This window comes from Arvicanthis niloticus, chromosome 24 (genome assembly GCF_011762505.2).
Source record: "Arvicanthis niloticus isolate mArvNil1 chromosome 24, mArvNil1.pat.X, whole genome shotgun sequence".
NCBI lineage: Eukaryota > Metazoa > Chordata > Mammalia > Rodentia > Muridae > Arvicanthis > Arvicanthis niloticus.
Window position 1 is genome coordinate 4304545 of NC_133432.1, and position 13131 is coordinate 4317675.

Below are 13131 nucleotides of genomic sequence, written 5' to 3' on the forward strand. Positions count from 1 at the left end.
TCCTCACTGTCTTAGAGCCCTGGTTTCCCTCTTTGAGGTCTGACTTCTCCCAACTAACCTGGTGCCCCTTTCCTTTCTGCCTGCTCCTGACTGTCCTTCTGCCTTTCTCCAACCTCCTTACCATCCTCCTCACCGTCCTCCTCACCATCCTCCTGTTTTCCTCACTGTCCTCCTCACCATGCTCCTTACTGTCCTCACATCCTCCTCTCCATCCTCTCTGTCCTCACCAGGCTCCTCTCTGCCCTCCTCACTGTCCTCCTCACCGTCCTCCTCACCGTCCTCCTCACCGTCCTCCCATTCTTGGTCTGCCCATTGATGCTGCAAGTGTCTCCCCCTCCTCTACCCCTTGATCTTACAGCTCTGTACTCCTCTCCCCTTACCTTCCTCCCTCTCCACCCCCCCTTCTCCTCATCCTGCAAAGTGGGGGTGGCTCTGTGGGATCCAGGCCTAGTGAGACAAACGTACCCAGCCTGGTAACCAAGAAGTGGTTTCCTTAGCAACAGAATCTGCAGAACCCGGAGCTGCGGTGTCCTGTCCTTAGCTCTGCTATTATGGTAATAGGCTCGAGCAAGAGAAAGGGAGGAAGTGAGAGAGGGGGGAAAAAGGAAATGAATACCAGATAATGCCTGCCTCAGTATGACACTGCTGGAGGAGACAACACCTCTCACTCAGTATGTCGCTGCTGGGGTCCTTCCTCATGGGGGGAGGGAACGACACCCCAGCGTCTGCTCACTGTCTGATATTTTGGGAATACTCAAAATTCAAGGTGCAGGGGCTGAGAGATGGCTCAGTGGCTAGGAGCACTGACTCCTCTTCCAGAGGTTTTGAGTTCAATTCCCAGCAACCACTCGGAGGTTCACAACCATCTGTCACGGGATCTGATGCCCTCTTCTGGTGTGTGTCTGAAGAGAGCGACAGTGTGCTCGTATACAAAAAATAAATAAATCTTTTTTTAAAATCTAGGCACAGAGGGAGTGAGGGCGGGGAGAGGCAAAGCGGTAGGCGCTGGGGTAAGCTCGTAGAGGACTAGACCATGCGTTGGCTGTTGAATATGTAGAAAAGACAAAAAGTGCCAGCGGGACTTGGAGCTCCCCCTCAGCAGTGCCCACCCCAGGGGAATCCTGTGACTCAGATCCCAGTGAGATTCCCCCACTGAGAACACAGTGTGTACATGGCGAGGGGCCAGAATGCCCTCTAGTCTCCTGCCCCTCGGGAGTTCTACTTGGCAGGGATGGAGGAGGATATAGAGAAGGATGCAAACAGTTCCATCCTCTGTTCTCAACTGCCCAGGAGAGACATGGAGGTGGGAACCACCCAGGGCGTGGCAGAGGCATGAGAGGCCCAAAGACCTTAACTAACTCACTTGGGGACACGGACACTGGTGACAATGCTTGGGGTTGGAACCAGAAACCATCAGAGCCTGTTTGGAAGGTAGAAGAGGCAGAGGGTACTGGGAGAGAAGAGGAAGGAAAGAGACAGACAGACAGACAGACAGACAGACAGCCTTAAGTCATTGCTCTGGCATTGCTTTTTACCCCAAGTGCATGAGACTGTAAATGACCATCTCCAAGGAAAGAAAATCTGTCCAGGTCCTTCCTTCCTTCCCAGAGAGACAGATTGGGTTCCACTTCTAGTCTGTTATACAAGATTCGGAGGAACATAAGAGCTATGGGGGTGAGGGGCAGAGAGCCTTTCATGGTGACACGGAAACATGTCCCACCTCTTTCCGGAAAGCACTGACGCAAGGCGGTGAGGTGCCCTCAGAGCCACCTCTGTTCATTTGTCTACAGCAGTTTACTATCTCTGTCAGATTTACAGCCTGCAGTCTGCCAGCATTCAGGAGAGCCATCTGGAAAGGAGGACACACCTCAGAACATGGGGGAGGACGGAGGGGGGGTGTTCTGCCCCACCCCGACTTGCCTCTCAGCACAATGGTGGCTATTTTCCAGCAGGCCCGGCAGCCCTGTTGCTGACTGAGTCTAGTAGCTAACGCAGGGAACACCACAAAGTCATTTGCATCAAGGAGCTGCCTCCCTCAAGGTACATTTCAGTCTAACGTTAGAAGAAGGGCAGAGCGGAGCGCTTGCTGGTGACCTTCATGAGTCCCAAAGGAAAGGGCTCATGGGGGAGACTTTGGTGAGGCCTGGGGTGGACACTCAGCGCGTTTCTATGTCTGCCAGGCTTCCTGACGGTGACATGAGTGCTGATCTAAGATCTTCTGAAGCCAGTTTTCCAAAAGATTGAGCCCCAAGTCCCAAAGCCTCCTGATAGAAGGACCACAGCAGTGTGTGTGTGTGTGTGTGTGTGTGTGTGAGAGAGAGAGAGAGAGAGACAGGTGATCCTGTGAGCTTGCCAGTGTCATGTATGAAAGAGCACGTTGATGCTAAGACCACTAAAGCATTGTCCCAAGGGCATGGCACTGATGGGTATGACCACTGCCCAAGCTTTTAAACTACATCTCTCAAACTCACTTGGCATCCAGCACATAGTAGGTGCCAGGACCCCCTGAAGCAGTCACGTCTCAATAAAGCTCCTAAGGGGCACCACAGTCAGCAGACAGGTTAGCCCTTGGCAGCCTGGGATCTGTGCCCAGGAACAGAGATGTCTCTTGCTCCCACCCCCACCTGAGCCCCTGTGGTAGCGTGAATATTCTTGGCCCAGGGAGCGGCACTGTTAGGAGTGCTTTGTTGGAATAGGCGTGGCCTTGTTGGAGTAGGAGTGGCCTTGTTGGAGTGGGTGTGGTCTTGTTGGAGGAGGTGTGGTCTTGTTGGAGTGAGTGTGTCACTGAGGGTGTGGGCTTTAAGACCCTCATCCTAGCTGCCTGGAAGCCAGTCTTCTCCTAGCAGCCTTCAGACGAAGATGTAGAACTCTCAGCTCCTCCTGCACCATGCCTGCCTGGATGCTGCCATGTTCCTGCCTTGATGATAACGGACTGAACCCCTGAACCTGTAAGCCAGCCCCAATTAAATGTTGCCCTTATAAGAGTTGCCTTAGTCTTAGCCGTGGTGTTCACAGCAGTAAAACCCTAGCTAAGACAGTCATGGTGCCTCTTCACAACAATAGAACAATGACTAAGACATCTGGTTTGAGAACCTACTTACATAATCGTGTACTGGATGGTAGGCGTGGGGCAGATGTGTCGTAGTCGGGATGAATAAGGGAGGTGTGGATCTGACAAGACACTTGGGAGGATGCTGAGGGCAATTGGCTACCAAGGAGGAGAAGGAGAGATGAGGAAGAAGATGCAGAGCCCACGGCTGGGCTTCCTGGGTTTGTCTAAATCTCTGGGTTTAGATTGTGAAACAGCCACTCCAAGCTGTGCTTTCCAGATTCACACAATGGAACCCTAACTTCCCAAATGGGGGTATTTAGTAACATCTGGAGGCGTTGTTGGGTTTTTCCACAGCTGTTGGCTTTTTAATGGGTAGAGACAAGGCTCGTCACCTCTCCACACACAGTGGACACAACACACAGCCAAAGTGACCAGGAGACAAGGCACTCTGAGTGTGGTGGGCTGAGGGGTGGCCATGCAGATGGATACCTTCCGGTTCTTAGCTGCATGGATACCTTACAGGTTCCCATGACAACTGCCAGGCAAGGAAGGACCTTGGATTCTGTGTAGCTCACGGGCTTTCTGCAATTCTTTCTTCTGCTGGAACTACACCGGCATCCCTCCCCCATCACCCATAGAGAAGAACATGAAGAGGAAGGTGTGGTCCGAGACCTTTTCCTGATGATAAATGAGAGCAGAGACTAATTCCCGGGTGGGGCATTAAAAACAACAACAAAAAAAAAAAAAAAAAAAAAAAAAGGGAAAAAGACCATAAAACCACAAACTTTATGTGGGAGAGAGTGTGGGAAGGGAGGCGTTGAGCCAAAGACACTTTGGAAATTGTGAGTAGTTTTCCTATTTACCGGGGGCTGAGGCTGTGGCTCAGTGGTTAGGGTTCCCTGTTCCATCCCCAGTACCAAGTAATCCAGTGTGCAGTGGTGTTTACCTGTAATCCCAGCCTTCAAGAGATAGAGGCAGAAGGGGTCAGCAGTTAAGGCTATCTTGGGCTGTTGTGACTTCAAGGCTAGCCTGAGCTACATGAGACCCTATCTCAACAAACCAAATAAATAAATAAATAAATAAATAAATAAGACTCTCCCTGTTAAAACACAGTGGGGTTCTGTTTTCAGTGTTGACGGTGGCCTTTATAACTGAGCTCCCTGCCCTGGGCTGCACCCAGGAAATGTTTAAACAAGCCGAGGAAGGGGAGCTGCCTCTGACATCTAGTGGGTTGAGGCTAAGGCAATGAGCCTAGAGGTGACCCACGACAGAGGATGGTCTCACGCACATGGTACACTGACGGAGTCTGGTGTGACCTGAGAAAAGGAACCGCTCAGAGCGTGGTCAGAAAAGGGTCAGAACACATCTGGCAGGAATTTTATTTCTTTTCATTGGCCCGGACTAGCCGCTGAGCAACTCTGAGTCTCCTTGTCGGCACGGAATTTAAAGACTTAGATTGTTGCCTTAGTGAGGACTGCATAGGACCAAGGTGAGCTGGAGGAGCAGGTGTTACCTGAGTTATCAAAGGTCCTTGTTGGCTACCTGGAGGGATGGAAGCCAAGCAGGCTCCCTCAGCCCGGTGCACCCTTCCAACGCTCGCTCCCCAGCCCTCCATTGGTTACTTTTTCTGTTGCTACGATAGAACCCCAAGCCCAAGAGACCACAGGTGAGCTTATTTGGGTTAAAGGTCCAGAGGGATAATAGTCGGTTGCCGTAGGTAAGCATGGCAGCCGGAGCAGGAAGCTGAGAGCTCACAAGCCATGCAACGAAGACCGCAAACTGGAAACAACACGAGGTCTTTGATTTCAAAGCACACGGCCCGAAATCGGGCTTTCTATTGCGGTAATGAAACGCCGTGACCGAAAGCAACCAGGGAAGGAAAGGGTTAATTCAACTTACATTTCCAGGTCATTGTTCATCGCTTTAGGAACTCAAGCAGGGCAGGAATCTGGAGGCAGGAGCGGATGCAGAGGCCATGGAGGGGTGCTGCTTACTGGCTTGCTCCCCATGGCTTACCCAGCCTGCTTTCTTATAGAGACCAGGACCACCAGCCCAGGGATGGCCCCACCTACAATGGATTGGCCCCACCTACAATGGGCGGGACCCTCCCCATCAATCACTAATTGGGACAGGGCCCTACACCTGTATCTTATGGAAAGATTTTCTCAATTAAGATTCTGCCTTCTCACACTTGTCTAGGTTTTTGTCAACTTGACAGAAAAAGAAAAAGAAGAAGAAAAAAAAACCCAACCAGCACATCCTCCCCTGTGACCACTTCCTCCAGCAAGATTGCACCACCTAAAACTCCCCGAAGAGCACCACAAACCGGGGACCTAGGCCGCAAACGCCTGAGATTAAGGAGAGCCTTTCTCATACAAGCCACCAGAAGGCCTCTGCTGAGATCCAGCTGCCCTGTGAGAGCCTGCAGCTTTCCAGCCGGTCGGCCTGCATTCTCTAATCAGGAGCACCGTGTTTCAGAAATACCATAGCTAAACAGGATCCTGCTGTCTCTAGAACACAGTACGTCCCTCTGCAAATCCAGGATGTTGAACTATGTGAGCCCCTAAGGATTTGGTGTATTTACAAAGGGGTCATTCCTAAGCCTGGAGTCACAGAAGCAAGCCAGCCAGCCACACAGGAAAGGACAAAGGCTCAGAGAGGGGCAGAACCCACCTCACCTATTTCCCCTAACCCAACAACTGCTGTCCCCTTTCTTGGCACGATACAGGCTAAAAGAACTGAGGCAGGAGAAACTGACCCAGGGAAACCCACGCCCACTTCCTGGCCTCCCTAGGTTGCCCATCCCTTGCCTCTCTGGGCCTTGGAAAGTGTTTAATTAATAAACACGCCTTTAATGCAAGTTGATGTTGAAGAGCGACACTTAAATGCTAATTATTGTTATCAGGGGCTGTTTTCTGCCTAATTAAATGCATGGATTCTGTAATTATTAGCTAATTCCCAAAGAGAAGCCAGGCCCTCAGGTGTTACAACTTTCTCTCGACTCAGCCATTGACCTGATTCTAACATCTTAGGCAAACCTAATAGTCTGGGTTTGAAAAGGGGGTGATCTGGGGTCCTAGGGAAAGAAAATGGGCTCTGTTGTCACTTTGTGCCTTTTTTTTTTTTTTTTTTTTTTAATGTCAGTCATGGGGGCTAGAAAGTTGGCTCAGTGGTTAGGGGCACTTGCTGCTCTTCCAGAGAACCCAATTGAGTTGCCAGCACCCACCTGGTGGCTCAGAGCCATCTGTACTTCTCCGTCAGGAGATGTGATGCCCTCTTCTGAGCTCCTGCTGCAGGCACAGAGGAAGCACATAAATGAAATGGATCTCCTACCTGTGCGCTTGCAGCCTGGTTGGGTCATGGCTCTTGCTTTCTTTACAAAAAGAAATTGCTCTATTCAGTTGCTTTCGCTTCGTTCCCCCGCCGTGTGTGTGTGTGTGTGTGTGTGTGTGTGTGTGTGTGTGTATGCATGTGAGTGTGTGTATATTGTGTGTTATGTGGTATGTGTGTGTGTGTGTGGAGTGTGTGTATATGTATGTGTTATGGTGTGTGTGTGGAGTGTGTGTATATGTGTGTGTGTGTGGTGTAGTATGTGTATGGGATATGTTGTGTGTATGGTATGTATGTCTGTGTGTGTTTGTGTATATGTGTATGGTGTATGTATGGTATGTGTGTGGTGTGTGTGTGTTATGATGTGGTGTGTGTTTAGTGTATGGTATGTATGTGCTGTGGGGTGTGTGTGTGCTTTGGTATGTGTATGTGCATGCTGTGCTGTGTGTGTGGTGTGTGTGTGTGTGTGTATGTGCTTTGATGTGTGTGTCCTGTGGGGTGTGTGTGTGAGTGTGTGTGCATGCACACTGTGGTATGTGTGTGGAGCTTGTTGTTCACAGACAGTTGTGAAACACCAGACATGAGAGCTGGGAACTGAACTCAGGTCCTCTGTGAAAGCAGTTGGTGCTCTGAGGGGCGGATCCTTGTTTCTCTCAGGGATGATGAGCTGAGTGTTCTTTGTCTATCCCCAGGGCAAGTGCCCCACTGTGGGTGGTAACACATCTTGGCCTGAAGAGCCTCCCTGGCTACTGCCTTTGGGTGGTTTGATGTTCATTGTGTTGGTTTTACTGTGTTAGGTTGTGTCTTGGTTTTGTCTGTCAGACATCTTTGTTCTTGTGAACCCAGGCACACAGAGGCCTCCTCCCCAGCATCACTGCTGTTCAATCCCTCCTGTGGATGTTGGATAAGAGCAGTCCCTAAACTGCCACAAATGCTAACATCCATTTCTCTGGCATCCAACCTACTACAGTAGGCAAATGTCTTAGTTAGGGTTTTACTGCTGTGAACAGACACCATGACCAAGGCAACTCATATAAGGACAACATTTAGTTGGGACTGGCTTACAGCTTCAGAGGTTCAGTCCATCATCAAGGCGGGAGCATGGCAGTGTCCAGGCAGGCGTGGTGCAGGAGGAGCTGAGAGTTCTACATCTTCATCTGAAAGTAGATAGGAGAAGACTGGCTTCCAGGCAGCTAGGACAAAGGCCTTAAAGTCTATACCCACAGTGACACACCTACTCCAACAAGGCCACACCTACTCCAACAAGGCCACACCTCTTCCAATAAGGCCACACCCACTCCAACGAGGCCATACCTCCAAATAGTGCCACTCCTTGAGCCAAGCGTATTCAAACCACTGCAGCAAGCAAAGGATCCTTCATGTTGACCATTAAAAATGAACCATCGGGATTTCCAGGATGTAGTATAGTGGTTCTGAGCACTCCTCCTTACTGCTGAGAATCTGGGTATGGTTCCCACCATCCACATGGTGGCTCACAACCATCTCTAACTCCAATTCCACTGGGTCTGATGCCTTCTTCTGGCCTCTGCAGACAGTGCACACACATGGGCCATGATATAGGCAAAGCACTTAGACACGTTTAATTTAAAGTGCATGATCCACAGCCTCCCTCAGGGAAGAGCAGGCAGAAAAAAAAAACCACTCATGCTTTGCAGACAAATGTGTCCCAGCTGTGCAGTTGATCTGTGCAGGAACAAAGCAGCCATATTGAGGACCTGAGACGACCGGATGATCTTCATACCCGTCAAACCTTGTTTACAAAATCAGCCAACGGTTCCATAGCAACAGTTTGCAAACCTCAGGGACTGCTTCAACATGTCTCCGACCAGAGGCAGTTGACAGAGGTCACTTAAGGCTCATGATCTGAGGGGATGCCATCTACCATGCTGAGCAAGGTGCAGTGACAGATGGCTCTGCATATTAGCAAGTGTGCAGCTGGTCCTCACCTCCTCAGGCAGGGCAGGAAGCTGGGCCAGGCTGTAAACTTCAAGACATATCCCTCCAGCCTGCCACTGGTGACCCGTTTCTTCCAGCGAGGCTCCATCAGAAGGTTCTATAACATCACCAAACGACATCTCTAGTAACTGAACATCCAAATGCCTGAGCCTGTGGGGAGCTGTGGTGGTTTGAATAGGTTTGACCTCCATAGACTCATGGGTGTGAATACTTGGCCATAGGGAGTAGCAGGACCAGGAGGTGTGGCCTCGTTGGAGGAAGCGTGTCACTATGGGGGCGGGCTTTGAGGTCTCCTATGCTCAAGCTATGTCCAGAGTGGCACACGGTCTCCATCTACTGCCTGTGGGTAAAGATGTAGCACTCTCAGCTCCTCCAGCACCATGGCTTGCCTGCGTGCCTTCGTGCTTCCCGTCAGGACGATGATGGACTGAGCCTCTGAAACTGTAAGCCAGCCCCAATTAAATATTTGCTTTTATAAGAGTTGCCTTGGTCATGGCATCTCTTCACAGTGGCGATGGAAACTCTACTAAGACCAGAGTCATTGCACATTCAAATAATAGGCTCCACCCTCCCATGTCAACCTGAGGCCTGGGAGGAAGAGACTGACAGCTGCCAAGCAGCAGCCAAGTGTTAGATGGTATGGGGACGTCAATAATCCCAAGCGTTATCTGGTGTAATTGTTTCATGAAAGCCATGGGCAAAGCACTTAGACTCCTCAACTATAATGCTTAATTTGCGCTAATCATAACCATGTGCTCATGGGAATTTAAAATGGGAGGGCATTGTGCTAAGGCTGGGGATGCAGTCTGCTGTTTGTTTGGCCCCAGAATCAGGCTGGTTGTCTCCATCGGCCCAATCCTAAGCCACCACAGGCAGTAAGCATTACAGGCGACATTAAATACGAGTCTTTTCCATCAGATACCATAAAGCCCGTGCTTATGGCAAGGAATGTTCGAATCTTTTTATCTTCCCCTGCCTGTTATGCAAACATTCCAATCCCCACCAGCAAAATCTTTCTTTCCATACCTGCTACACTCCCAGATCACAGCCGCTGACCTTCTGTGTGCACAGATTTTAAGACTAGCCAACTAGGAAAGACCAAGGCTGGGCCTCTGCCAATGGGCAAAGGCCCACACAACGTTTACCTGCCTTAGAATAAAAACCCAGTGTGCTTCCTGTCCCACGTGCTCACTTCCGCTTGGATGAGCAGCACATGATGGGCCTTGCCTTCCTCACATCCATTGGGGACCTTTCTCACATCCAATTCGGACCTCCCAAACCCCGCCTTAAGGTGAGGCAGCCACTGTACGTGAACAACAAAACCTGCTTTAATGAACTTGGCCATGACGATCTGGGTCTCTGAGAATCCACGCCTGGTCCTTCATGCTGGGGGATGGGCTGTTGACCCATGTATGAGAGTGTAAGTCACACCTGCCGGGCTCAGCCCTTTGCTCCAGCTAACATTTGCCATCCACCCACCCTCCACTGTTCTAAAGCTATAGTTGCCTATCAAATGGAGGGCAATTTGCCAGCAGGTATGGATGTGTTGATAAAAAGAGGAGGAGATGTGTTCTATGGAGGTGTAGTCAGGCATGGGGGAAGGGGATGTCTCAGCTGGCCCGTGCTGAGGCATCCCTTCCCCCTGAGGGACCAGCCACACAATGGTGTAGTATAGAGTAGAGTTTATTAAGGGCATGAGGAGGGGAGTTAAGAGGGTAGTAGAGGCAGAGAATGGTAGAGAGAGGGAGAGGGAGAGAGAGAGAGAGAGAGAGAGAGAGAGAGAGAGAGCGCCAAACATGAGCATGTGGAGAGAGAGAGGGGAAGGGGATGGGGACAGAGTAGGAGCAAGAAGGCAAGAGAGCGAGAGAGAAACAAGAGAGTGAGGAGGGGGCAAGCAGCCCCTTTTATAGTGAGTCAGGCCTACCTGGCTATTGCCAGGTAACTGTGGGGCGGAGCATACCTGGCTGTTGCTAGGTAACTATGAGGTGGAGCTTAGACAGAATGCTAACAGGTATTCCCACACTAAACCTATAGGGTGGAAGTCGAGGTCACCTCCCAGAGACTACCAGAGAGGACCCTGCGGTCCAGGGGCTGGATCAAGATTCTTGAGAACTGGAAGGAGGCAGGGCCAGGACACAGACCTTTAGTCTGAGCCCAAAGCCAGTGGGTCCAGCCATTTACCAAGTGGCTCAGAAGGGAGCAACTGGGGAGGGAGCTGCTGCAGGGAAAGTGCCAGCTCAGATCTGTCCGAGACTCTGAGGGAACACACAGCCTGCAATACGCTCCTCGCTCCTCGCTCCTCGGGAAGCTGGTGCTTGGTGCAGGCAGCTGTGGGGTGCTCCCAGAAAGGCTGAAATTCCCAAGAGCCCTTTCTTCTGCTGCTCGTCCGTGGTTTAAAGTCCACAAGCCAAGCTTCCCCTTAATTCAATTAAAACAGACTCGTTTGTGCTTACCAGCTCTTTATTTTCGTCTGTTAAAAAAAAAAATTGTGAATTACCCAGAGGTCTCTACAGCTCCTGAACCAAAAGGCAACAATAATCCTGTTCTGTTAAATCCAATTAAAGACAACTATAGAAGCTCACTCTGGTGGAGTGCAACAGATCAGGGTAGAGAGGGCAGGGCTCTAAGGACAGGGGAACATGAAGAAGACCCCAAAGGGAACCAGCCTGCCCCGGGGCCATCCAGGGAGCCTTTGCTGAAGTAGGATTTTATTCTGCTTGATTTTGTCTTTATGGCACGATCTCATATAGCCCAGGCTGGCTTACTATGTATCCAAGGATGGCCCTAAACTCCTGATCCTCCTGCAGCCATTTCCCAAGCTCTAGGATTGCAGGCCTGCCCGAATGGCCACACCCTATTTGTTTGTGTAAGGCATAGAACCCAGGGCCTTGTGCATGCCAGGCAAGCACTCTGCCCTCCCTGTCACATCCGCAGCACGACAGTGTTTTTCTGTGTCGGTGGCTCCAGCAGGCAGCCATGGCCAGGGTCTGTTCTGTAGTCAGAAACACCGAGACTCAGTGAGGAGCATCAGCCTTGTCAGGCTGGGCCTGGAGGGGGATTCGATCCTCTTCCTGAAACCTTGGAGTGTCTGAATGGAAAGGAAAGCCATGAATCAGCTCTGGTCCCCATGCCCATCAGATGCTGCCTCCCAGGGTCTGAGGAGCTGCGGCTCCAGTCGCAACAAGAATATTCCGCATACAGTGTATCTGTAGAAGGGCTACATCCAGATAACCTTAGCTCTGTCTCTGCTGTTTTCCACCCCAGAGGCCAGAGTGAGGCCAGTGATCTCACTGAGGCTGCAGTGAGCCTTGCCTATGTCGCTTGGGCAATAGGCTAGCCCCTCTCCTCAAAGCTGGGCCCATTGCCTCCGTTCATCACTAAAGTCTACAATGGGATGAGAGTGGAGAGGTGAGATTCAAGAAAAGTAATGGAGAGACGCTGGCCAGTGGCCACGCCCAATGCCAGCCCCACCCCCAGAGCAGAAGACCTGTAGCAGAAGCCAGCCAGGGTATCTTTCTCCAGATGCCAAAGGCCCAGGGGGTGGCTTCCTAATTCCTGGCAAGTCCCAGCCAGGAGACAAGGAACTCAGGGGTTGCCACTGGAGCCCAGATTCCAGGCAGCACTAATCCCGTTACATGAACAGGAAAAAAAAAAAAAAAAAAAAAAAAAAAAAACAGGCACTCACTGCTCTACCCTTTCCATCGACCTCTGCCAGCCATTGGCCCATCCTCAGGTTCCTAGAAATCTGTGCAGTTCCCCGTAAATAGCAGAAAATCGATCACGTGTGACTGAACATAGGAGCCCGGGCAGCAGCACAGGGACCCTCCAGGGAGGAGCGCTCTCTATTTCTGCGGTTCACAGTTGGCAATAAGTGAAAGTGAATCTCAGCCAGTCTCCTTTCTCTGGCTGGTTCTGTCCTCAGTGAAATGCTGATAGAAGATTTGTCCTGGTGACCCTCAGTGCTATTTAATCTGACTTTTAGGGCCCCTAGGGCTGTGTTTGACGTGCTTATGTCCCTTGTTTAGTTCACAGTCAGTTTCATCCCCACTGTGAGTGTTACCTGGGACCTGTACCTGGTGTATTTGTTACTGTAGCATCTCTGTGAGTGTTAGGAGGGGCTTGCACCTGGTATATTTGTTACAGTAGCATCTCTGCAATCATAGTACCTGATAGAAGCAAACTAAGGCTGAAAAAGATTGATTCCGGCTCACAATCTGAGGAACCGGTCCATCAAACAGGAAGGAGAGGCAAGACCGTTACAGAGGAGTGTATGGTGGAGTTATTCTAATCATAATGGGCCAGGAAGTAGAAACTGTGACAGGCACCAGAAACAGTAACTCTCAAGAGTGAGTCCACCCTAGACAACCCCCCCAACACACACACACACCACCACCACCAAACAGCTGGGAGCCAGGTGCTCACACTCACAAGAAGCACACTATGCTTGAAATCTAACACATGCTGCTGTCCTGAAGAAGGATTTCCCAACTTGTATTTTTATTCATCTATTTTATGGTGCTGGGGATGAAAACCAGGGGCTCATGGCTGCTAGGAAAGTGTTCTTCCAACCACTGAGCTGCCTGGAAAATCCTGTCCCTGGATTCTTCCAGATCGGGGGCCACCAAGTTTGCTAGTCTGGGTATATTAGAGGGGTGTCATTTTTCTCATTGCTATGACAAAATGCTCAACAAAAGCACTTTAAGACCAGGGTTCATTCTGACTCACAGTTTGAGGGTACTGTCCACCATGGTGGGGAACTAGGGTGCCAAGAG